Here is a 27817-nt window from a genome sequence, read left to right on the forward strand (position 1 = left end):
AGAAGGAGAGATCTTTAGGCTCAATGGAGCAGTTTTCGAGTCTTGTGGATTCTGCTAGGTCAAAAGTACGAGCCAGGGGACCCACAATATCTAATAACTTGTCCTGACAGGTGGACCCAGCTTTATCCACCCCCTTGCGGGGGTCCTTAGCAAATTTTGAAAAGAATGTGAGCATAGAAGGGTCTATAGAAGGAGTGATGGTCAATTAGAAAGTAGAGATGGTCTAGGACGCTAGAGAATTTGACTCTAGTTTGCTTGTCTAGAGGTAAACATAGTCTGGAGGCAATATACTATCCTACATGTTCAGCAGGGAACCCCTCAGTGTAATTAGGATAGTGAATAAGGTTAGGGTCAAACATGGGAGCACCCTCAGTGTCTAGTACTGTTTTGGCCATGAAAGGATCATGAGAAGGGGAGGCCATCTCTGATTTCTTAGAGGGAGGGGCGGAAAGAGGTTCAGCATCTCTGACCCCATCCTTTTCAATATCTGAATCCAGATTATACAGGTCATCACCTGTATCCGGAATATGAGATATTATAATAGGAGACGCTTTAATATTGATAAGTTTTGACTTTGCTTTGCATTTAGTGGCTATTAAGTTATTCTCCTCCTTAACAGGAGACCTGAGAGGAACCAGGTCCTCTGCCATGTGTGAGGAAACCTCACTAGTCAGTAGCTTTCGCCTTGGCTTTAACATTAGCCGCAATAGTAAATCCAATTGCTTTGCGCATTCTGCTTTCCCCCGCAAAATGGGCCAAAATCATCTTTGACATTAAATGAATCACAGAATTCTCCATATATCTTTAGTCACTTTATCCATGGAGGCAGCAATAGCCTGTGCCACCAAAGCAAGAATAAAGTAATTTAAATTATCTGTGAGAGAATCCTTCTTCATTTTCTTTTGATAAACTATCAATCTCAATAACTCTTAAAATGTGAGGGAACATGTGAGAAATAATTGTCACCAATGGGTTAATTTAAGAGGGGCAGGAGAAAGAGACTTGGGGCCAGATGTAGGTAGCCAAATACCGGTCGGAAACGGCCGAATTCGGCCGTTACCGACCGGTATCTGGAGATCGGCATGTAGGTGACAGAAAATAGGCCGAATCGTTAAATTCCCCGATTCGGTAAAGTTACCGATCGGTAAAGTTACCGATCGGTAAAGTTACCGATCGGTAAAGTTACCGATCGGTAAAATACCGATTCGGTAATTAAGAATAGGCAAAATTGAAGTTTGAGATGTAGGGAGGCTCTGAAATACCGATTTTGGGCCAAAATCGGTATTTAAGAGTCAGTATTTACCATGGATTCAAATCAGGTGTTAACCAGGTACAGCCTATAAAAAAGGACCCAAAATGCAATTCTGTTAGCAAAATGGCTGCATTCTATGTAATTGCAAGACGGCTACGGCTACAGGAGGAAGGAGAGAGGGAATGGCTGAGACAGGAGCAGGTCTACAGGCAGAGGGTGACCCTGTTCATGCTCACAGAGGAAGAGATTGTGCAAAGGTACAGGTTGGCTCCAGACACCATCATGGAGCTCATCAGGGACCTCAAACCCCTGTTGGAGCACCCCACCCCAAGGGCACATGCAATACCAGCACATGTACAGGTGCTGTGCAGCATCCACCTGCTGGCGTCAGGGAGCTACCAGAGCGTGGTTGCTGTGGCGGGAGGGGTGACCCAGAGCAGCCTCTCAAGGTTTTTTCACAGATTCCTTGACGCCATGTTGCACAGGATGGACCATTACATTTCTTTTCCATCCACCCATGCAGAACTGGTTCAAACCAAATCGGACTTCTACCAGATGGCAGGATTTCCCCATATCATCGGATGCATTGATGGCACACACATCCCCATTTGTCCCCCTGCTGCCACAGAATACATTTACCGCAATAGGAAATCAACCCACACCATCAACGTGCAGGTGATTTGCAATGCTAAGCACTACATCACAGACCTCGTAGCTAAATTCCCGGGAAGTACCCATGATTCATATATATTTCAGAACAGTGGCATCTATGAACGGCTGACTGCAGGGGAATTTGGTGAAGGCTACCTCCTAGGTAAGACACAGTGTGCAACACCTATTAGACCTATTGCAATTAGCAGTACATGTATGCATGTGAGTAAATTATTCCCTTTTCTTTCCAGGAGACAGTGCATATGCCCTTCGCTCATTCATACTAACCCCCTACCTCAACCCCTCAACACCCAGCCAAAGGAGGTACAACCGGGCACACAAGCGCACACGCAATGTTGTTGAGAGAACATTTGGAATATGGAAGAGCAGGTTTAGATGCCTGCACAAGAGTGGAGGTGCAAGGCAGTATACCCCCATCACATGCTGTAAGATCATTGCTGCCTGTGCCATGTTGCACAATCTGGCTGTTAAGAAGGGGACTGAGGTGGAGTTAAGTGACTATGAGGATCACGACGACGACAATGCTGTGCCTGAAAGACATCCTGCAGGAGTGTCAACACCAAGTGATGGCAGATTAAGACGTGAGGAGATTACACGCAACTATTTCTGAGTAAGTGAAGACACTGAGCTATAGTCAAAGCACAAGCTTCTGTTTATTTAGGTTTCATAAACAGATGGTAAAGTAAAAAAGAGCATCAGTAAGCATTTGACATAAATGTAAATGTAAATGTCGGAATTTGTAAAGCGCACAGCTACCTCCACCGGAGGTGTCCCGGCGCTGTCCGTATACCGCTTAGGAACCCTTCCTGGCTTTCCTGGGAAATGTCCACCCCCAGGTGCAGCCAGGCATCCCAGCGCTTTTGGGGCCGTTGTGGAGACTAAGCAAGCTATTGCCCAGAGTTGCAACGTGGGACCCATGACCAGAACAGGTACTGAGGCCAGAATATCCAGTCAGGGGAATTAATGAGCCGGAGGACCCGCCGAGGTGGGAATCGAACCCTGGTCCCTGGCCAGAGCTCTGCATCAAGGTCTGCCTGCTCTAACCATTGAGCCACACTTCTCCACACACATCAATGCTCACAGTGAGCAAACACACTCAGACAGGTCTTGAACCCACCCACCATAGTTGCATATTGTCACTAGGCTTGTTTAAATGGCACAAATGTGCAAATTCAACTTTAACAACTAAAAAAACAAATGTCCACAGGCAGTAGGCCATAGTAAAAAATGTTCATTTTCGGCCACGCTTTGCACTGCCAGGTGTTTGTGGCTCAGCCTGTACACTGGGCGTTTGGCCTGTAGCCTCACCCTGTCGCCTGCTGCTCCTCCTTGGCTCAACACCATGTGGGCTAGCTGTGCTGCTCCTACTGGTGCTAGGTTCACTGTCCGGCACGTCAAGAGCAGAACTTCGTGCACTTTGTGCATTGAGTAGGGCCTCCAGCGCACCAGTCATTCCAGCTATGCCCCTTGTTAACTGGTTGGTATTATTAGTCAGGACTTCCTGGCTATTGATGCTACGCCTGCATAGCAGGGATGTGGCTGTTGCCAGGCGGTGTAAGGATTTCTCTGCTCTCTGTGCCCGCTGCTTGTCCCTGTGCCTTGCAGCAATTTCAGAGTCAAGTTTAGTGCACAGTTGCTGTATGCCTGTTGCCATGCACTTGTTCACCTCCACAAGCTCTTGTATGCCCTTGCCAATGTCCTGAATGTTAATGTTCATGTTTCTCATTTGTCTCTGACAGGCCATGATGCCCTTGCCCTGCATTCTCTGGATCCTGACCATCGATCCCTCCAGGCCTTGGAACACACTGGACCCCTCCCCACGTGCACCTGCACCCCTTCCTTGGACTGTGCGCCTTCTAGTGGTAGGTGGTACAGGCTCTGTGCCGGGCTGCAGTGTGGCAGTGATGTCAGCCTCAGACAAGTCATGTGACTCTACACCCACCATTTCCTCAGCACCTATCTCCATTTGCAGCAGTGGGGAAACAACATGCCTCCTGCTAGGGTGTGCAACAGGTGTTACCAATTCAAGGGATGCAGGCATTTCTGGTGATGACACCAATAGTGGTGACTGTGAGGGAATTGGGGATCCATGCATTTCCTCACTGATGTCTGTTGCTTGGGAGGGTGGCTGCCCACTCGGAACCCCTGTGTCCTGGGATGCACTGGGCCCTGGATCCTGACTGTCATCCCTCTGGGGTGCCGTGCCTTCTGCCTCCTCGGACTGCCTTCTGTATGTGTGACCTGTGGACATATGGGCACATATCAGCTAGGTGCTAATGTGTCACAGCCACTACAATTAAACATATCAATTTGCACTTTGAACATGCTGCCTGCCCTTCATTTTGTCTGCAAACATTTAAATTACTTGTTGGTTACAGTGCTATGTCACATGTTCTTTCAAAGACTGACTACATGTACCATGATGCTTTGCTACAGTTTTGCACACACACCATGGGACTGGGGTAACTGAGCTGCAAGGGGTGAGGGATGGATGGGGGTGGGAGGGGGATTGCTGTGCATGCATCTTACCTTTTGTTTTTGCAGATTTAGCAGAGCTGTCCACTTCTCCCAGTCCATGGACACTTTCAGTCTCAAGGGTTGTGGCTACCAGCTCCTCAAGCTCGGTGAGTGGGGGTGCTGTGTTCTTTCCTCCACCTGTTTTCTGTGACTGTTTGTGGCGATCAGCCAATTTTTTCTTTGTGAGGCTCCTTAGGTCATAGAACCTCTTCTTTAAGTCTTCTGTCACTCTGGTGGTCACTCCCACAGCATTCACTTTATCTAGGATGTCCAGCCATATTTTCCTTTTTGTGGATTCTGGCACAGTGAGGGACAGTTTTCCAAAAAGTCTGTGGTGTACCTTGACCACCTCCTCAACAAGCACCTGTAATTCAGTACTACTGAACTTCAGTTTCCTTTTCCTTTCTGCTTGCTCACTTTCCCTGCTGCTTTCCATTTTAAAGTGTTCTCAATTCACGAGCTCTGCCTGCTGCTGCTGCTGCTCCCAGTCTCTCTGCTCCAACTGCCTTTCCAGAACCTTCTAATTAGTTGCAGCTGCCTGTGTGCACACTTCCTGCCAGGAAGGGGGAGGGTGGTTGCACCTGATTGGCTGTTTGTGTTGAGTTTCACTTTTGGTTGCTGGCCGACGCGGGAAATACCGATCGGTATTTACCGATCGGTAAGTACCGATCGGTAATTACCGATCGGTATTTCCAATGCTTTCCTATGGGACTTTTGCCCCATAGGAATGCATTGGCCATATCGATCGGTAAATACCGATCGGTAATTACAGATTCTATATTTACCGATTCTTATTTACCGATTCTTACCGAATCGGTAATTGGAACATCTGGATGTTCCTACATACCCCCCCTTCTTATTTACCGATTCTTATTTACCGATTCGGTAAAAATCGGTAATTAAGGATCGGTAAATATTTTTTACCTACATCTGGCCCCTAGTCTCCTGTTTATCGGTGTGAACCAGGCTAAGATCTTGGAGCGAGGGGAAGGATTAGGGGTCAGGAACTAAGGCCATGCCTCGAGGAGGGGGTGAAAGTCCGTGTCAGAGAACAGATACCGACCTGAGATGAAGCAAGAGCCAGCAAACTTGGATTTCAAAGAAATAATGACCTCAAACACCGCTAATCATGATGCCAAACGTAGCGGAGGAGAGACACATGTCTCAGTCTGCGACCAAAATGGCAAACGGGGGTCTGAGATGTGCTGAAGAGCGATGAAATGAGCGCTCAAGGACAGTGCGGCAATGTGCCGGCGGGGAATTGAAAACCAGAAAAACTGTATGTAATGACTAAAGAAACACAAATATATTGGAACTAAAAGAATCCATCCTAAAAGTTCTGAAAGATAATATATGCGATAACTATCTTGACTGTGAGCAGCAAGAAAGGAGGACTGTTCGCAGTCAACCTAAGTATTATAAATATTACTGTATCATTATTGGTCATTTTATGTACAACGTTTCTTTATCCCATTGGCTGGTTGTTCCCAGGCCTCATGGGATTTGTAGCTTTCTTGAATTCTTGACTGCTGCTATTCGATTATAACAAGATCAGAGAAGCATAATAGGAGCCTGCGGTCTTGCAATAAAATCATAGGGCAGAGGCTCCAATACTGCCAGGATTTTTCTTCCATCATGTTGGACCTTTAAAACCCAGAGATCAAGATGACTGGTGTTTAGATACTTAATACTGTAAATCGTGCGCCCATACATAGGATACATAGGATTTTGAATTCAATGGAGTACTGGCTAGGCAAACACTGTAAGGCCCACTCTTGTGGTCTGATGTGATCAAGGTGGTCCAATTATACGGATAGGGCTTCAACTCTATCGTGGATCACCTGTGCTTTGAACGTCATTGAATGATATGCTGGCAACCATGGCACACCATAGTCTGCTCTGTGTATAACAAGGGCCTATTTTCATAGCACCAATGTACTATAAAGAGGTGGGGAGTAAGCCTTTGAGAGATGCAGTCAGATATGTTCTGCTTTTATCCCTTGTTGACTAGGAACAGTGTTTCAATTATTGTCTTCCAGGAAGGGCAGATTGTGCTATTGGTATTTCTATTTTATTAATAGTCGACACAAGCAAGCTGGCATAAATTCACCTTTGTTTGAGCATGGGGACATTGCAGGATGCAGAAGGGATGAGAGCAGCACAAGATATATAGAGAAAACCTATAATCTATTAGGCATGGTTATGTAATGCGGTAGTAAGTGCCTCAATGAGGAAAACAATATTTGCTCAATTAAATGTAATATTTTGAAACGGATGGTAAATAAACTACATAAAAATGAAGAACACTTATTTTGCAGAATCTCATTTTGTATTGCATTGTATCAAATTTCTAGCTAGGTCATTGCCGCATAATTGCTGGTACTGACAGTTACGCTGACACATTTAAATTATATTTGTACAGATCACTGGTCTATTCTACAAACCACTTCAGAGTGAGCTACGACGTGCTTGAGAACTTTTATATATATGCATCAGTCTCACCACAGAATAATAGTGACAAAGGAACTACAGGATGACCACACCATGTAACATTTGTATCTGGACATGTACAGTCCTGAGTTTATGTAGCTCCCCCCAGAGCAATTCCTCTAGAACATGAGCACTGTCTCAAAAAGGGCAGGGGCAAGGGGACTTAAATTGTTTTGGACAAGACAGATGTGTGCAGTCTCATTTTCAAGAAAAGACGCGCCATTTGTACTGACATTGAGCAAGTGGTGAATGTAGTGAACAAGCAGAGAGCGCAGGTCTGCTGGGTGTTGAAGATTTTGAGCACTTTGAGGGAGGCAGGCCCGAAATAGAACTTTATGTTCAGAGCAAAGCACAAACCTGGTATGGTATTGCTGGCACATTTTCTCCTCAATTGTCAATATTCTATGGGCTGGTAGAAGAGGCAGACACGTTTGTGACAGTCCCCCGAAGACATCTATAGTGAAACAGAGTGAAAGTGCTTAAAGTGGGCAAGGCTCCCTTCCCTCATCGGCCATGGAAATAAAGGCAGGCCATAGACAGAATAAATAGACAGCATGGCTATCAAAGAAGACACTAAAACAACGAGAAATGTTCAACCAGAAACCTTGATAATCTGATCAAACACAGATTGTAGTTGTATTAAATGTATTCTAGGGAAGCAGGAAAGGTGCATAATCAAAGACCTCAAATGTGTGACTCTACATTCAGAATGTTTCTACAAGAATGAATAACTACATTCTTCACTGTGCCCTCCCAGAGTTATTATCTTAAAGCAACATAGATATTAAATATCTCCCCCTTTAGTTTAGAAAGAGAAAGAGAAAGAATGTATAGCATCAAGGGAGCGTAAAAAAAGAAATCTAAGAAAACTACAGAGTAAAAAAACCAAAAACAACAAATCTCATAATTAACAAAATGGTAAGTCAAAGAAATTGCATAAACGTCTAGGAAGTCAAGGAACATAATCATTGAGCCACCTTGGCCGAACCTTGCTCTTTGCCTACAGACCCATCCTGGCCCCCCTGATTCACTCAACTTTCTAAACGAAACCTTGCACACTCTAATGAGCAAATAATTTCCTGATGTTCCACTTCGCGACCTTCTTGAGAACAACAGTGTTACTTACCTAAAACAAGACAAATTTTCCTGGGCTAAGAACTTTAAATCACTCTTTGACACAAAGCCACCCAATTTAACAGGCACGCAATCACCACTTCTGAAACTACGGATACAGTTCTGCAGCTTTTTAATATGTCTATTCTGCTACACCCTGGTTGTCACATCTACTATCTCACTTCCTTGTTGTTGTTTTTTTTTTTATTATAAATCTTTTTATTGGGTTTAAACAAATAAAAATCATAACAGAACATCACCAATCGTAAGCACAGTGGTGTCATGGTTTTCAGTTCTTGAGCCAGGAGGGCCTTCTTGAGTCTCGCAAGCTACGTTTTTATCATTAAACGGTGGACTTCTCAAACTGGATAGTGCCCCTAATTTGTGCTGCTTGAAGTATTGCGTTGCAGTCTCTTATGCAGGTCATAATGGTTTTAGAAGGGGCTCCAGAACGGAGAGGCCGCACCGGAGCCTGGTGTGCCCACTCACCCATAAAGAACTTTGACGTCTCTTGGGTTTCAGAGTTTGGGTAATCAGTTCCTCTAGAAAAATTCCACACCAGGCCCCTCTGCTCTTTCTGGAACCCCTACCACTCTAATGTTGTTTATTTTTGTTCTCCCCCTCATAGTCCTCAAGTTTAGCCATCACTGTTTTTTTTTGGGGGGGGGGGGGGGGTATATAGTACAAACTCAAACCGAAGGTATCAGAGTGCTTTACATGAGCACCAGTTGCGTTAGAGATGGACACATTCATTTTGTTAGGCACAGGGAGATTGAGGGCCAGATGGATCAAAGGGTTTTACCCATTCTATGTCGATGGGAACATGCTTTAGTACATATGGCCCTAAGTGATTTGCCCAGAATCACAGGATGTTGACCATTCCTGCTGAGACTCGAACGCGGTTCCCCAGCTTCGAGGTCTGCCGATCTAGTCACTGGGCCACATCCTCTCGGTCATTATCCTGAGTAATCTGTGCGACGGTTGCTTGCAAGGATTTAGTGTTGTCCTGAAGGGTAGCTAGAGATTGGTCAGTTTATGTGACCATTTCAGTAACTTTCTGAAGGCTTGCCTGCAAGAGGGACACCTGTAGCTTTACGGTGTCTATTTTGGGCTTCAGTGCCTACTAGACTCTCATTACCGCCATCATTATGTCTGCCAAGGAAGGTTCTGCCATGGAATCTGTGGTCTTTTTGTAGATTGTCGCCACCACAGCAGGCGCCAGTACTGCCACTGTGTATTTCTTCCATTTTATTGTGACTCTTTTAGGGACCTTACTTCCCACCATTATAGACTTCTCCGGGTGAGTCTGGTTTCACTTGTGCCCAGGCATCCCTCTCTTATTCCATCTGGTCCGCTGGAGATAGGGTTACCCTCCATTGACTGTCCAGTGAGGAGTGGGGGGAGAGGTCCTAGCCCCCCCCCCCGGGACATGCAGTGATCGGACTCCCCTATTGCAGGCAACTTGTTTGGTGTCACGTTCAGTGGGTGAGTGGGGTCGGTCTTGGGGTAGCACCGAACCAGCCTACCTAAACGACAGACTCAACTTCTACACCCCTGCCTGCCAGCTCCACTCCGCCAGCCTCGCTCTCGCCGCTGTCCTGCGCATCCAACGAACGACCTCCGGCGGCAGATCCTTCTCCTTCCTCGCCGCCAAGACCTGGAACACCCTCCCCACCCATCTACGGCAGACACAAGACCTGCTCACTTTCAGAAGGCTCCTCAAGACCTGGCTCTTCAAGCAGTAGCGGCTCCCCACCCCCACCCCTCAGTGCCTTGAGACCCTCAAGGATAAGTAGCGCGCTTTACAAATCCTCTGATTGATTGATTGATTGATTCCTTTTGTTCCTCTAATTTCTCCCCATGCCCACCCATGGTATTGTGGCCACCCAGAGAGTTGCTGTGCTTTTGTGTGGGCCTCGTCTAGCAGATTGAAGTCAGATTACCGATTTTGTCTTGTTTTCTCCCACCATGGGGGTACTTCACAGCCATCCGGTGCTCTTCTGTCCGTGCGATGCATCCGTGTGGGAGCCAGCCAGGACTGCTCCCGTCTATCCACGTAGTTCCCTGCTGCCTCTTGGGGCCCAATGGTCATCATGGGCTGCTCCGCCTCTGTGGCCGGCTGCGAGATCTTCAGAGTGGGCGCCAGCTTCAAGAGAAGGACTATTGTTGGCCAAGCCTGCCGATACAGTATCACTAGGTACTCTGCAAACAGCTACACAGCCGCCGCTCGCTTTCCGCTCTCACTAGCACAAGATTGCTGCCTTCAGAGTTCAAATTCAATATGCATTTGAGTGGGATTATGCAGGGGGTCTTTGGAGCCTTAATATTAGGCAGCCATCTTGCTTGGTGCCTAGCTATTCCCCCACAACATTTTTGTTCATACTTTCTCATCCATCTAAACCAAACCATGGTGTTGACTTTCCTTCTCCCTAACAGCATGAACGATGGGTGACTCCAAAGCATCTTCTTTTATTCTTTCCAGATCAATTCATTCCTCACAGATTTTTGCAAAAACACATTCGGAACACAATTAAACCTTCCTACTACTAGGCGATTTTACTTTGGTTGATATAGTGTTGTCATATTATCAGTTATGCCAGGTTGTAGTCTGGAATAAAGCTGAAGTATTATTGAAGTGATCACAATATTGTGACCAAAATAACAAAAATCAACACCCAAACATCGAGGTTGTTAATGCACAGTATAGATTTAGTATGCTTAACTCCGCATCTACGTACGATATATATATCTTCTGAAGGTATATATATGTGGAATTGGGTATATAAAATCTATGCATACTAACCTGTTGATATTTTGGGCCTCAATATTCTGGTCATGATATTATGACCACTTGATATACCTTTTGCAATAAATCTGGACCTACCTCCTTTGCCAAATACCACACAAAATTATTTAATACTCGCAGAAACAAACTGAGGACCATTGTTCATAACTATTTCTTCCAGGATCTCTTTCCTCATGCTGAAAAAAAGACAATAATTTTTACTGACTTCATCTGCTCCACCATCCTATACTCAGTCCACTTCAAGTGGTAATCAACCAATACTATTGCTAACTTACTCCACATACTATGTCCAAAACCTCCAGATATATTCACTCCAACCTTAAGCCACAGCCTACCAGATACTTTAATGGAACAATGGGGGACTCCGTGATGCAAATAGAATTGTCACTCTGCATGCACCCTCTGCAATCCATATCACCATTCACTGGGTGTAGCAAACACATCAGCTTCTGATGCCAGGAAATCAGTACCACCAATGTGTTACCATGTAGAAAAATGCCACCAGTCATTGATAACCATGGCCAACCAATTTGAATTTACAAAAAGATCATTATTCATCTCCTTTCTCCAGCCTAGAGTGATTTCACACAACTCAATCCATTGCCCTTATTTACACATTCCTTCCATTCCTCTTCACCGATGTCACTAACTGAGACCACAGGTATGTCAGTAACTATCCAGTCATCATCCTCTTCCATAGTTGGGTCTTCTAATGTTTTATTTTTAAACAGATTTTATTGGCATTTACCATTCAGCAAGTTACAATTACATTTTCATCCATTCAGGAAATATCCACAAATCCCCATGTAGGCTCCATCTCAGTGGGTTCGTACATCTCCCTTCCCAGACTCTACTTATCCTACGACTGCCCACCACGTTATGCAGTGGTTGCTATACTGGATTCTCAGCAATGTTAACAACCTAACAGTACCCCCCCTCCTACTCCACCCCTCCCCCCTCCTCTGCTGTTGCCGACCTCCTTGCCACTTCAACTCTTGCTGCATACATGGTCGGGGTCCCATTCATACTCGCCACAGCCTTGTGCCTTGTGCAAAGAGCTTGCCATGTGGGTGGATGGTAGGGTACCATGGCCCAGTTATGTCCCCCCTCAGCTCTTTTTTGATTCAGCTCCTCAGGGCCAGCCCGTGGGGATCCCACTCGTGGCGAGCTAGGGGTCGACTCCTGGTCCTCAGTCTGCAGATTATCTACCAACACCCCCCAGGCCTGGCCCGCTCCAATCTCCCTATACCTCTTTTTGCGTTCCTGAGCAAGATTCTATGCTTACAGCTTGCCCACTTCAATAGTTCCCTTTTCCAGCTGCCAACCCCCGGACCTGCCGGGGCCTTCCACTTGCTGGTAAGTTCACGTTTCGCCAGAATGTATGCCAGGTCTTTGAAGCTGGCTGTAACCTTGGTTTTAGCGGAGTGGGAGAATAGGTTGAGTAGTACATGACCAGGGGTGCATGGGATCTCCTTCTCAGTGACGCTCTCTGTCTCTCGAACCACCTCCTGCCAATACCCCTCTATCCTCCGGCAACTCCACAACATGTGAAGATAGCTAGCCCCTATCTCCTGGCATCAGGGGCAACACGCATCTTCCCGACCAAAATATCGGTTAATCCTGTCAGGGGTAATATACGCCCTATGCAGAGTATAAAAACAAATTAATTGGAATCGCGCATTGCGGGAGACCTTGGTGGCTCGGAGCAGTGTATTGTTCCAATCCTTCTCCGCTATGGGGCTTCCAGTGTCCACCTCCCATTTATCTTTCAGACTCTCCAGTGGCCCTCTGGAATTCCGTCTAATGGCTCTATAAAGGCATGAGACCGCCTTAATGACACCGCCTGCTAGACTTATGTACTCACATGTAGAATGTGTAGGTGGTTCTAGTGTCCCCCGACCCCAATGTCTCCTTATGGCCCCAGTGACTGCCCCATATAGGAGGAAATGCCCCTGTGGGATATCCCAACTAGTTTGGAAGGCCTCAAATGTGAGAAGTTCCCCATCGCCATATAAATCTCCTACCTTAGTGACCCCCGCGGGTGCCCACTCCTCCAACCCCCTCCACTGACCCCCATGCGGGAGCGCCTCCAATAATGCCACAGGCATCTCTGGGAAGTAAGGCCGTTTGGTTTTAGTTTTCTGAAGACACCTGATACAGAAGTTTCTTATTACCTCATGTCCTGAAGTCGTCAGTGTGCGCTGCTTAATGGTACCCATGAGTGTACTCAGGACAGCTGCTCTATTTGGGGTGAACGGGGGCGTCCTCCTGCCCGGATCTAGGGTTCCTGCCACCCACTGTGTGAAGCGTTGGAGCTGACCCGCCAAATAATAATTCTCCATATCTGGCACCACTAGACCCCCCTTCTCTCGTGCCCTGCGCAACATAGCCAACGCCACTCTGTGCCTGCTGGGACCCCATATAAAAGCGGTCAGAATAGAGTCGAGGGATCGGAACCACACCTTCGGGATCAACACTCGGAGCGTGGCAAAAAAATATACCAATGCCAACTTTTCAATAAGGATATTCCCCCCGCCACTGACAGGGGCCTCGTCCCCAGAACGCCATACTGCCTGTGAGCGATCGCAGAGCCCCCCTAAATTTCCCTCCTGAACATTAGAGAGATCATGATACACTCTAACCCCCAGGTATCTAAAACAGCGTGGTTCCCACTGGAGGTCCACCAGGCCAGCAGGTGGCAGGGCCTCTCCCACTATCGGGAAGAGTCGTGACTGCTGCCAGTTGACGCAGAGCCCAGAAAGAGCTCCAAACTCATCCATCATATGCCGGGCTTTCCCCAACGCCATACCTGTGTCCTTCAGAAAAAGAAGCAAATAATCCGCATATAATGTGATATGGTGTGTTTGCTCTGCTAGGCGAATGCCCTCATATGGCGCTCCTGATCTTGCCATACACGCCAGCGGTTCTACCGCCAGCGCGAACAGCAGGGGGGAAAGGGGACACCCCTGCCGTGTACCCCTCTCCATCCCGTACTGAAGGGAGATGGTGCGGCCCGTCCGTACCCGCGCCACTGGGTCCGTATAGAGTATTTGAACCCATTGGATAAAGTCCTGCCCCAGCCCCATCTTTGCTAGAACTGCATACAAGTATTTCCACTCAAGGCTATCGAATGCTTTCTCAAAATCAATGGCAAAGATCGCCCCCTCCTGTGCCTCTACCGCTCCCTACTGTAGCACTGCAAACAGCCCACTGATGTTCAGGGTGGTGTTTCTGCTAGGGATGAAACCCGCTTGATCGACATGCACCAAAGATTTCATGTGTGGCAGTAGCCTGGTGGCCAATATCTTACTGAGAATTTTAAAATAGAGGTTTAGCATCGATAGCGGTCGGTATGCGGAGCACTCAGTTGGGTTCTTGTCAGGCTTAAGCAGGGGAACCATTACCGCCTCCCTCGTGGGTGGCAACCTCCTGCTCTCCCACATAGCCGCGTATAATTCCACTAGCCTGGAAGCCAGCTCTACCAGGTACGTGGCATAGAACTCTTGGGGTAGTCCGTCTGTGCCCGGAGTCTTCCCCCGTGCCATCGCTTTGACTGCCCCCCTGATCTCCCGTGCTGTAATCGCTGCTCCTAGCACCTCCGCTTCCTCCACCGCTAAGGTATGGAGCGGGAGGGGTGTCAAGTAGTCTGTTATCCTGCCAATGTCGCGGTTGCCAGTGCTTTTATATAAGTGGGCGTAGTACTCCCTAAACCAGCCACTAATCTCCTCTTGTGTATATAAAGGACGTCCTCCCTGGTCGTGTATCGTCAGTATAGTACTGCCCCGTCTAGACGGGTCAGCGAGCCATGCCAATGATCGCCCAGCTTTGTCCCACTCATCATATGTCCTATCTATGTACTTCTGGAAATCAAAGCATCGTAGACGCTCCACTTGCACTGCCACCTCCTCCTTAGCTTCCAGGAGTTCCTGTCTCAATTCCGGGTGCTCCGGCCTCCTCTTCTCTAATGCCCTGAGTGCCCCATCCGCTCTCTCCAGGTCTGCTGAGAGCAATACCCACCCATGTACAGGTGCTCTGTTGCCTACACCTCCTGGCATCAGGAAGTTACCAGGGTGTGATAGCCGCAGTGGGTGGTGTGTCACAGAGCTGCCTATCCCGTTTTTTCAACACCTTCCTGGACACCATGATGGACAGAATGCATCATTACATAACCTTCCCCAGCACACAGGCGGAGCTGCAGAAGACCAAGCTGGATTTCTACCAAAAGGCACAGTTCCCACACGTAATAGGCTGCATCGATGGAACCCACATACCAATCTGCCCACCTGCAGCAATACATTTACCGCAACCGCAAATCCCCTCACTCCATAAACGTGCAGGTGATATGTGATGCAAACTTCATCATCACTGACGTTGTTGCCAAATTCCCCGGGAGTACCCACCACTCCTACATATTCAGGAACAGTGGCATCTACACACGTCTGCCTGCTGGTGAATTCGGAGAAGGATACCTACTAGGTAAATCAATGTCACACACCCTGATGTATACCTTGGATTGACCAATTGGTGACACAAATGGTGAACAGCCTTTACAACGAAACTTTTACAATGCACTACCATTACGACGCAACTTTTACAACGCAAACTATTACAACGCATAGCGCTTGGGGGCGCTCTAGGATAGGGAATAGGTTTAATGTACTATCCAACACCTTCCCTACTATCCACGGGGACTGGAGTTGGAATAGTAAATTAAACTATTCACTATCCAGCGCCCAAAAGCATTATGCGTTGTAATGGTATGCGTTGTAAAAAATGTGATGTAAAGGTAGGCGTTGTAAAAGTATGCGTTGTAACATCATACATCCGACACAAATTAATTGCACTTTCTTTCACATTTAGGTGACAGCACATATGCCCTCCAGTCTTTCCTACTCACCCCATATCTCAACCCATCCACCCCAAGGGAGAGGAGATACGATGTGGCACATAAGGGCACACGCAACGTGGTGGAGTGCACCTTTGGACTACTAAAAAGCAGGTTCCGTTGCCTCCACAAAAGTGGAGGTGCATGTCAGTACAGCCCCATCAAATGATGCAAAATAATAGCAACAAGTGCAATGCTACATAACCTTGCCACAAAAAAAAACCAGCAGTGGAACTAACTGACCCTGAGGACGAGGGCGAGGGCAATCCCCAGGCAGAGCCCTGCACAGCTGGTGTGGCAGCAGAACAGAATGGGAGACACAGACGGGCTGAGATAACACTAGCAACTATTTCTGAGTGAGTAAGGAGACAGAGCCAGTTATTGTATTTGTGTGATGGTGTTTAATTAGCACACCACAAGGATCAAAACCAGTGTCCATACAGACATGGGTTATATCACCCACCAAATGAGTTCCAAATCCTAGTTGGATCTATTTCCTGCGCCCACACGCTGCATTTCTACGTTCCCTGGCCCCACTGTCTGTACTGCCTGTATGTTCTTGGGCAGCGCTGTGGCGTTCACTGCGCCTCCTGCCCTCGGTGGGAGAGGGCGTAATGCTACCATGGCTAGTAGCCTCCTCACTGTCCCCCCCCGCTTCCATAGTGGCCACCTTCTCATTCTGCAGCAGTGCCAGTGCAGAGGTCATTGACACCATCCCCCTAGCCACATCCCTACTACAATGTGCCATCTCCTCCTGCATGGCTATTGACCGTCTGCACATTAGGGAGGTAGCAGTGGACAGCTGGTTCACCGCCTTGGTATAGGCCTCAAGTCGCTTCCTCTCTCTGTGCCTACAAAGACGGTCCTGCTCCAACTGGCTACAGAGCTTGCTCACAGACGTCGCAATGTCTCTCATGCCCTCAGACATGTTGTTGCCCATTGCACTTATGCCCTTTTGTAATTCGGTGCATGTGCTTGTTCATGTGAGACATATCTATATGCAATGACCGCATCTCTCTCCATTGCAGGCGCTGGACCTTAAGCATGTTGGCTTCCAGTCTAGCGAAGACACTTTCACCCTGTTCCGAGACTTGAGGACTGGCTGGCCTTGCCCTGCGGCGTCTTGAGGATGTGTGGGCGCGCTCTGATGGTGTCTCAGCCCTCTCCATGTTGCCGACCTCATCGACTGGAGACTGTTGGCCTCCTGTGCCCTCCTCCTCCGACTCTTCCATCTGCTGGAGGGTGGCCACGGCATGCCTCCTGCCTGACTGTGGTGGTGGTGGTGATTGTGGCATTGGGGATAGAGTTGGGGGAGATCGCGGCGTTGTCTGGTGCTGTGGTGATGGTGGGGAAGGAGAAGTTGTTGGTGGTGGTGCGGTGGTTGTGTGCCCTGCAGGAGGGAACATCCTTTACAACGCAACTGTTACAACGCACTACCTTTACAACTAATCTTTTATAACGCATGCCATTACAACGCAGATGTCATTACAACGCAAGTCTTTACAACGTAAGTAATTTTATTTTGTATTTTTTTGCTTCTTAGAATTTTATTAATTTATTATAAATATTCAACATTTAAAAAATTAATGATAAATATAATAAATTTTAATGAATAAATACTAATTTTTAAGTATGTGTTTTTTGGTTGTTAAAATTTTAAATTAAAATCATTTTAAATAATGTTGATTATTTTAATACTAAAGTATCAATTAATTTTATACTTTTAAACAGTTTTACATTACATTACAAAATAAGTTAAATGAACAAAGGAATATTTATAAATTAATACTGAAGTATTAATTATTAGTCGAGAAAATATATTATTATATATTATTATTTTGATTAAAAAAAGATTTAATTCATATTTAAAAATAATATATTATAAAAAAATATTAAAAAAGAAGTTAAATGAAAAAAATGAATATTTATAAATGAATACTCAAGTATTAATTAATAGTCGAGAAAATATATTATTATTTATTATTATTTAGATTAAAAAAAGATATAATATATTTAAAAAAAATATATATAAAAAAAATATTAAAAAAGGTGAAATGAAAAAAGGATTATTTATAAATTAATAATCAAGTATTATTTAATAGTCGAGAAAAAAGGTATAAAATAAATATATTAAAAAAGAATATTAATTTAAAAAAAATAATTTTACAAAAAAAGTTAAATGAAAAAAGGAATATTAAAAAATTAATACTCGGTTGTGGCTTGTGATCTCACAACAGAATATATTCGAATAATTGGTGGAACTGTTGTCGTGTGCATTGTTAGAGTGCAGGTTTGTTACAGGTTTTGAGAAATTGAGAAAAACACAACAAAAAGGAATTTAAAAAAAAAAAATTCATAGGCCTAATATATATTGGATAACTGATCTGTTTGAATTGTGTACACCTTGTTGCAACGCGCCGCCGGACCCCAGGGATGTCGGCTGAACGGCTGTGTTAGCCAGATAATGTTATTTCTACTATGTCACCAATGCAGCCGGCCCAAGGGGTTGTAGGCCATAAGCTGTGTCATTATGGCAGTGTACAATAAAGGTCTTTTAAAAAAAAAAAATGAATACTCAAGTATAATAATCAAGTATTAATTAATAGTCGTTTAAAAAATATAATAAATATATATTTTTTTAAAGCATATTAATTTTTTTGAAAAATAATAATATGGGAAATAAAAAAATGATCAAAAGAAGTAAAAAATTAAATATATAAAATAAAAATGAATATTTATTTTTACAAATATAATAAGAATGTATTTAATAATAAAAAGGAGTATTTCCCACGCTATTGCATTGATTTCAATTGAGAGTAATTTATTTCCATAGCTGTTATGTATCACGCGGGAGTAATTTAGAAGGTAATTTAGCATAAGAAGCAAGCAGGATGGAAAAGAAATGGGAGAAGAATAGAGGTAAGTAGCATTTATAATACATATCGATCAAATAAAATACATTAAATAAGTGAAATTTATAGAATAATATTTAATAATACAAGAGTCGATAATGTAAATTTTTAAATTTTATTTAAAAAAATTTAAAATAGAAAGAGAATATTTTTATTAATTTATTGAATATTTTTAAATAATATTATTATGCATGTAACATTTTTTTAAATGTTTCATTTATTTTTAAGAAAATTAATATTAAATAGTCCTTTTTTCATCTTTGTAGCTCCAGATGACGTTGACGCGTAAACGTGTATTCAAGCGGCCATTTTGGACAGCGTCGAAGGATAAAGCTGCAGGAAGCAGAACTGCGCTCAGGTAAGATACAATTTAAACTTTATTTATAAACATTAGAAAGGTTAAAGGAATATATATATTGTAAGGAAAGGATAAGGAGAAGTTGCATATGGTTTTAGTAATGTTAATGTTGTATTTTCAGCATGTCGCCGATCATGTAAGTAGAGTATGCCATTGTCGGATTGCTAGAAATGATAGATTAATGTCTAATAATAAAGTATTGTTTTAAAGAAAGTTGATTGTAAATGTTATTTTAGGATGTATCACTTTTTATAAAAAAATAGGATGTTATTATTTAAAATGCAATGTTAAAAAATATCTAAAAGTAGATCGAATACAAGTACATTGAATTAATTGGGTTATTGAGTTCGAAATCTTTAGTTTCCTGGATTTTGGATTATGTTGGTGATCGACTTGGAATGAAGAAGGAATTAGGGAATTGAGTTTTTTTTATCGTGTTTAACTTGTGAAAATCATGCATTTCGTGGCCTTTGAAAAACTTTACTTATTGCGCTATACACTATACAAGTATCAATTTACATTACATTGACTTGGTTAGAACAAGGATTTCGGGGGCGTGGCTTAGCGCGACAGCATGGCGGACGTGGCTTAGAACAGCTCCGTCCGGCCGATCAGAGATCCTGCATTAATCCTTCCTTTCCCCCATCCCCAAAAGCCCCAACTACGGGTCTCCTGCTTGAGAGACCGGCGCTGAGCTCAACGGCGACTCTGAGGGGCAGGCGAGCGCTGGGAGCGGAGATCCGGAGCTCCGAACAGTGCGGCCTACGAGATCTTCGGGAGCCGGGACCTAGATTTTGGCGTCCCCGGCGGACGTGAGGGCCCCTGCGGAGGCGCTGCCCGGACCCGGGAGCGGCGAGATCATCTGGCACGACTGGACAGCTGAGTGCGGCAACCCTCAGTGGAGCGGAGGCACCGGGCTCCGGGCGGTGAGGCCTGTGCGACTGAGGGAGCCGGGACCTGGATTTTGGCGTCCCAGAGGCCGGGTGAAGCCTTGTGGGGGTGCCGGCCCCTGGGCGTGACGAACTGCAGGGTCATCTGGCAGGCGGGCTCGGGCGGAGCCCCTTGCCCGCTCTTGGCAACCTGCGGAGTCATCGTGGGAAGCGGCTCCGTGAAGCGGCCTTTTGGTGCCCGGGGACCGGGGCCTCGCTGGGGACGCATGCCCGTGGATGAGTCGGGGCATCCGCCCGGAGTGGCGCTCCCCCCCCCCCCACTCCTCCTCTCCGGTGGAGTCACCATGAGACACTGTGTCTTGGGCGCAGCTGGACACGCAGCCTAAAGGGTGAGTGGGGAGCTGCTATCTGTCGCTGGGGAGAATGGATCCTCCCGGACTGTGGACCGCCATTGCCATGCTCCAGGCTGCGGGACGTCAGTGGGGCCCTTGACCACAGTACATTGTGTTCTCTGCGGGTCAACCGAAGTTTGGAGGGAGTCGCGCCTGGGTCGACGGCTGTGCCGGGCAGTGGTGGACGATCACGTGGTGGGGGGTCCTGAGTGTTGACGGTCCCCCTTTCCCCCCCCCGGCGGCCGGATCGGGCCGCAGAGATAACTGGAAGCAGGCAGGGGGCCCTCTCTCCTGTAGGGGCGGTCTGGTCCCCACTGGCTGCCTGGGACTGTGCGGAGGCGGCTGGCAGCGGAGGAGCGCCGGACCCGGGGGTGAGCTGCAGCCGTAAGGGAAGCCTTTGACTGCCCATCAGTGGAGACTGGCTGTGCTGGCACTGGACCACTGGGACATGATATTTTGGGACCGTGACGCCATTTTGTGACTGCTGCGGAGTGAATGCGTGGCACTGAAAGAGTGGCTGGCTGGCATTGGCAAGGGCCTTTTGGAGGCAGTGAGCCGTGGGTGTGACTTGGACGTCGGACTGCAGCCGCCCTTGGAGTACACAAACAACGCGATAGTCCAGGGACGTGGCCCCCCTCCGGCGACGCAGCAGAGGCCGAGCGACACGCCAGGGGAGACCGAGACTAATCATGACCAGAGGGGGAAATAGTGGTGGGACATCGAAACAGGGGCCCATGGACAAATTCGCGGGCCTGAGCGGGGGATCGGGAGCCTCCGGGGGCCCCCCGACGTCGGGGCCAAATAATGCGGCCCTCATGGCGGCGATCACGCAGTCCAGAGACATGCTGGACGCAAAGATTGGGGCGGTGGGGGCTGACGTCACCCTCTTACGCCAGGACCTACGGAATGCGGTGACCCGCATTACTGAAGCCGAGTCCAGAATATCGGAGGTAGAGGATGGCGTGGCGACCTTAAAGAAAAAAGTGGCCTATATGGAGGGGATTCAAAAGGGCCTGGTGCTCCGAGCCGAAGATGCAGAAGGACGAGCTCTGCGCAACAACCTGCGATTTATTGGCTTTCCAGAAGACTGCGAGAAAGACAACATGGAGGCCTTCCTGACCCAGTGGTTGGAGGGGTGGATGCCGGCGGACTCCCTCTCCCGCTGCTTCATAGTCGAGCGAGCACATAGAGCGCTCCTCAAGAAGCCTCCGGTGGGCGCTCGCCCATGACCGGTGATAGCTCGGCTACTCAACTACCATGACCGGGACACTGTCCTGCGGCAAGCACGTGCAAAAGAGCCCCTCATGTTTGACAATCAGAAGATCCTTATATTTCCGGACTGTACTAAACAGGTCCAACAGCAGCGGCAATCCTTTACGGCGGCCAAGACGTGTCTACGAAATCTGAAGATTCAATATGCCCTGCTCTTCCCGGCCCGCTTACGGGTGGTGTACCGATCTCGTACCCTTTTCTTCAACACGCCAGAGGAGGTGTTTAACTGGACCGACGAAACTGTTAGGGTCCGAGCGCACACACCACCGGGTCATGATTCAGATTCATCCTCGACAGCTGAGCCGCGGCAGTCTTCCCGGAGATCGCGGAGTGCGAGTAACTGGAGGTCCCGGCCCAAGAAAAGTCCTCCTTCTCAAGAGGGGCGAGATGAGGGGACTGATACGTCAGACATTCGGAAGCCAGATCCTTGAAATACCGAGTTGGACCTGAGAACACTATTTACAACCATTCGTATGTGGTAGGCGAGTGGCACTTCCTAGCTCCTACTGGTGACAATGGAAGGAAGGGTAACTAGCCTCATCCGATGCTAAGCTGTTTCAAATAAACTGAGATGGGGTGGGGATGGGTATGGGGGGGCAATGATCTGGCTGGCGGACACGCTCCTCGAGTTCAGAGACGTTTATTGCCCCTAAGGGGTTAGTTGGGGGTTGAGTGTGTGGTTCATGGGGATCCATTGGAGTGGGTGGCTTCTGGCCTCCCGTTGGGGGTTTGAGCGCACCTACACCGCGACAGGTACTTCAACTTTGCTGAGGTATAGGGGTGGGGGGAGGCTGGAAGTTGGAGAGTTGTTGGGTTGGGGATTGGTGGGGGTTGGGGGGGCGGGGGGACGCAAGAGTTTGGGGGGGTTGGGGCAGCTCTTTACAGCACGATGGTTCACCAGGTTCTATTGTGGGAATATATGCAGTTACGATTCCCTACACCCGGGCAATTAGAGTTTCAACCGATAGATGGCGGCTAGACGTCCCGAATCAGAGCTCCCCAGGGCAGCGCTACGAATAGTGAGCTGGAATGTAAGGGGCATGCTGGATAAAATTAAGAGGGGCGCTGTGCTGCGACAGGGGAAAAGAGAGAAGGCAGATGTTCTACTGTTGCAGGAGACACACCTCCTGGGTACCAAAACCCTTAGTTTGCAGCGCTATGGATATCAACAGGTGTTCCACGCCGGTTTTGTCAGGGGATCTCGGGGAGGTGCGGAAATGATTCACCGCAGGGTGTCTTACGTCCACTCAACGCAGTGGGTGGATGCTCAGGGCAAATACGTATTTGTCAAAGTAATGATTGGAGGTGAACCAGTGGTTTTTGGAAGTGTGTATGCTCCTCCCCCGCTCCAATGGTCACTTGTTGAGAAACTGTTCACCATCTGGGCCGAGATTCCAGACGTGATGGCTGTCATCGGGGGTGACTGGAACGATGTTATGAATGGTCAGATAGATCGTTGCAGACCCGGTGGTGGGCAGACGGTGAGTGCCCCTACTAGATTGAATGACATGGTGAGGGGCATGGGCTGGATGGATGCATGGCGCTATCAACATACACATAGTCGGGAATACACATATGTGTCTGCAGTACATAAATCCTTCTCAAGATTAGATTACCTGTTTGTCCCCTGCACTCGGATTGGGAGGGTGGACTCGACGGATATACTGCCGCGCGGGCTCTCTGACCATTCCCCCATTACGATTAATATACTTCTAGATAAGAGGCGGCAGCCATTTCGATGGCGCCTCTCTACCTGGCACCTGCAACAAGACGATTACCAGTCTCACATGCGAGAGGCCATAGCCCACTACTGGGAAGATAATGAGGGATCCGGGACAGACGATGTGACCCTCTGGGAGGCTCTGAAGCCCACACTCCGAGGAGTGGATATGGCCTGGTGTGCGACGGCACGTAGGACGCGCAGGGAGGGTCTGGAGAGGGCGGCGGATCGGGTCTGCGCCCTGGAAGAACGGTGCACGGCGACCAGGGAGGATGGGGACGTGCGAAGGCTGCTGCAGGCGCAGCGGGATTCTGCATCCCTACACCTTGAGGAGTCACGTCAGGTGTGGCTTGCTACGCAGAGCAGAATCTACCAATGGGGAGATAAGTCCAGCACGAAACTGTACAGGCTCTGCCAGGGCACTTTCCAGGCACAGACACTGCCGGCTCTTCGAAATGAGGCCGGGGATTCTTTGTCAGCCCCCGAGGAGATTGCAGACAGCTTTGCGCGCTATTATGCGGCACAATATGCCCCTAGGGAATCCCTCCCAGCGGACGCTGTTGATAAATTTCTTGCGGATCTCCCGCCACAGGTGATATCAGAAGAGGAGCGCAATCGCCTTGCGCTTCCGCTGTCCGCAGAAGAATTAGGGAAGGCCCTCGGAGAATTGAACGCAGGGAAAGCCCCAGGACCCAACGGGTTCCCGTGCGAGTTCTTTAGGAAATACCACCTCTAGTTAGGGGCGCACTACAAGAAAGCATTAGATGCGGCTAGGGTGTCTGGCCGCCTACCGGCGGATTGGAGGCATGCCGAAATAGTGGTCTTTTGCAAGCCAGGGAGGCCCCCCGAACGTCATGAATCATATAGACCAATCTCGCTTCTAAATGTTGAGGCGAAGATACTGGCTAAGGCCCTCGCCAATCGCCTCCTTCCGTTAATCACTACCTTGGTCCATCCGGACCAGGCAGGTTTTATGCCACATAGAGCAACAAGACACAACATTAGGCGGGCTCAGGTGGCATTGGAGATGATGCGGGCCACGGGAACCCGGCGGCGCTTATGCTGGCTGATATAGATAGAGCCTTTGACTCGTTGAGTTGGGTTTATTTACAAGCACTCCTGCCTCGCCTGAATCTTGGACCCCAGTTTCTATCGTACATACGGCTGCTGTATACAGACTTGACGGCGTCTGTGAGAGTGGCTGGGGCTGTCTCCGGCACCTTTCCTATCGGACAGGGCACCCGACAGGGGTGTCCCCTCTCGCCGTACCTGTTCACCCTTGCCATGGAACCTTTGGCGGCGTGGGTGCGCATAGACGCGCAGATGAAGGGCTTCGAATGGGAGGCCGGGCCATCGGACAGGATCGCGCTCTACGCTGATGACGTGCTTTTCTTCCTCACAGACCTCAATAGGTCAGGACCGAGGGTCCTTGAAATTATGCGGGTGTTTGGGGAGGTTTCAGGGCTCCATCTAAATGTGCGGAAATCCACACTGGGGACTCTGGGGGACGGTACGGAGCTGGGTACCTGGGCATCGACTGCAGGGGGCGACCGGGGGCATTAAGTACCATGGGGTGTTCCTGACGGACATACCTGGAGTCTCGTGGGAACGCAATGTCATTCCTGTCTGGGACCGGGTCCGGTCGGACATGAAAACATGGTCCCGTATGCCCTTGAATCTCTATGGACGCTCGGCCATTTTCAAGATGGTGGCCCTCCCTCGTTTGCTCTATCAACTACAGAACCACCCCTACCCTATATCGCCGCAGTGGTTTCGCCAGGTTAATTCAGCACTAGGCCAGTTCCTCTGGGCTGGGGGTGCAGTGAGAGTGGCGCACCGCACCTGTTTCCTCTCCACATATTGCGGCGGCTTAGCATCATCGGATGTCCTGTCATATTATCAGGCGTCTCACTTGTTGGTATTGAATGAGTGGTGGTATAGAGATCGGGGTGACCCGGCTTACGCCCTGGAGAGGTATTTGATGGAGCCGGACACCCTACATACGTTATTGTACTCGGCAGAGAAGAGGAAGAGGCTCCCGGTGGTCACACAGGTGGTCTTTCAGATCTGGCGACGGGCGCTCTACCGCATGGGATGGTGGAACAGGCTGACTGAGGAGACCCCGTTGTGGCAGAATGGTCGCTTACCAGCTTTGGCGGCCTTGCAGGGATTCCGCGGCTGGGACGCAATAGGGATCTCGGAGTTGGGCCATGTAATGAAAGGCACGACCCTTAAATCATTCCAAGAACTGAGGGACGAATATGGCATGCCCCACACCCAGTTCTTTAAATACTTGCAGTTCCGGCATGCCATCTCCCCTGCCCTGGAGGGACTAGACTCCTTACCTGAATTCAGCCCTCTGGAAGCTAAGTTATTTATGGGAGAATTAGAGGAAAAGAAAATATCCCGCATCTATCAATCGTTGGTTACCCATTGTTCCTCCTCTCTTGATAAATTGCGGACCACATGGGAGGGAGATGTGGGAGAGCTGGAGGAAGAAGATTGGAGGGAGGCTCTCGCTGCTCCTAGGGGTGCGGCCGTTGCCGTAAGATTACGCTTCATCCAATTTAAATATTTACATAGAGCTTACTACACTAGAGAGAGACTGTGGCGAGCTGGTTTGATTGCGTCCCCCGAATGTCTGAGATGTGGCCGGGAGGTGGGCACTTTCCTACATACGGTATGGTCTTGTGGGGCACTGGAGAGATTCTGGACAAGTGTTTGGGACTGCCTGGATGAAGTATTGAAAGGGACTGGGAAGGCTTGGGTCCTGTCACCGTCCGGCCTGGACCACTCTCAATTAAGTAAACAAACAAAATGGCCGGACAGCTTGTGTTGAGATATTAATACAATGCCTAGTACCATGAATTACCAGGTTGAGCAGACGTGTGTCTGAAATTACTTTTTTATTTTATAAAAATTTTTTAGAAAAAAGTTTTTTTAAAGCGTCAAAAGACACAACAAAACATTAAACAAATTGAACCAACAATACATTCCATAAATGAACACAATAATACAAATCAATAGAATTTTCAATCAATGAAATCCAAAACAAAAAACATTTCATGGACAACTGTGATATGCCTCCAATTGAGTAGTCTATGAGGCACCAATCCTAGGTATAAAACAAACAAGTGGTCTAACAGTATGAAACAGTGGCCTACTTGTTTATCGTCTGCAAGAAAATACCAAGTACATTTCTACATCTAGTGCTACAACAATAGGAATTACATGGAGGCCATTTTGCGATTTACACATGCATAAATTACATTCCTATTGCGCCTTCAGACATTGGTATCTTGCAGGGAAGAACGTCGACGCGTTTCGAACCCGAGTGTATTTAATGGGTTCTCATCAGGACATGGATTGGGGGGTCGTTGTCACTACAAAGTAATTACAAACATTGTATCAGAGAAGGACTGATCCCAATAAGCTTCTCGCTGAGACTCACACATTTAAAAATTCAAAGTGTACCTTATTGGCTGGGGGGTTGAATCACTCCCTGCAATCAAAACAAGGTATAGATCTAAATTAAAATCATGCCTCCACAATGTCTCTCTTATTTAACGGGTGGACTGCCGTATCCAAAACATACCTCAATGATGCGCCCAAAACAATCACTGGGAGGGGTGCCGGCACACGTGAGTTATGCAATGTTCAGATCGGAAAAGCTGAAAAAACGGGGGATTTCTATCAGTAAACCACATCAATTGTATGAAGATGATGGCCGAAATACATACTAAGTCGGCTCCTACCTTCATAGAACGGGCATGAATCCCTTCATAGACGCTTGAACAAGCGGCGGCTGCCGCCTGAACTTGTGCGCTGCTGGGGCAGAAAACGAGCATTTTAGTAAAGCGTTACGATCCCCTTCTTTTTGATATAAAAGAATGCATCAGCATTGTATATGAACTTACTTCTCTGTGGCGATTCAGGAGAGTTGAATTTGGGCACCCGGCTCCGTGTGAACAGACCGTTAGTAGCTGGAAGGGGCGTGTCTAATGGTATTTATACCCGCGCCCGGCGCGGTGCATCATGGGAGACGTAGTTCTCGCAACATCTCTCATAAGTGGCAAAGAGTTTCGTGTGATGGAAGAGGCATTTATTTGGGGCAAGGGTGAATCTCTTAGCGCATGTGTCTGGCAGCTAAAGATTCTTTTACCTGATCCACATAATAATGTGGTCTAACATCGTCACACGAGCAGCAACGGGTGGCAGCAAGGGCACATGGCGGACAAGTGGACCATTATAGGTTGCTGAATTCATTCAGATCATTCAATCCCTCCATAGCAGTGTTGAACTTCTGGATGAGGTACGCCTCTTTTTGTGCCAACCGTACATCAGGGTCGCCACCCGCTCCTGGGGTATTTTTTATGCTTGCAAGAATTGTCCATTTGAGGTCGTTGACCGAGTGTGCCTTCTTCAAAAAGTGGGACACCAGTGGTGCTGTCAGTACTTTGTTATTTATCCTCGATCTGTGTTGAATTATGCGCTGACGCACTTCCTGGGTGGTTTTACCAATGTAGACCTTGGCGCAG

Source organism: Lissotriton helveticus, chromosome 10 (genome assembly GCF_964261635.1).
Source record: "Lissotriton helveticus chromosome 10, aLisHel1.1, whole genome shotgun sequence".
In the NCBI taxonomy this organism is placed as follows: domain Eukaryota; kingdom Metazoa; phylum Chordata; class Amphibia; order Caudata; family Salamandridae; genus Lissotriton; species Lissotriton helveticus.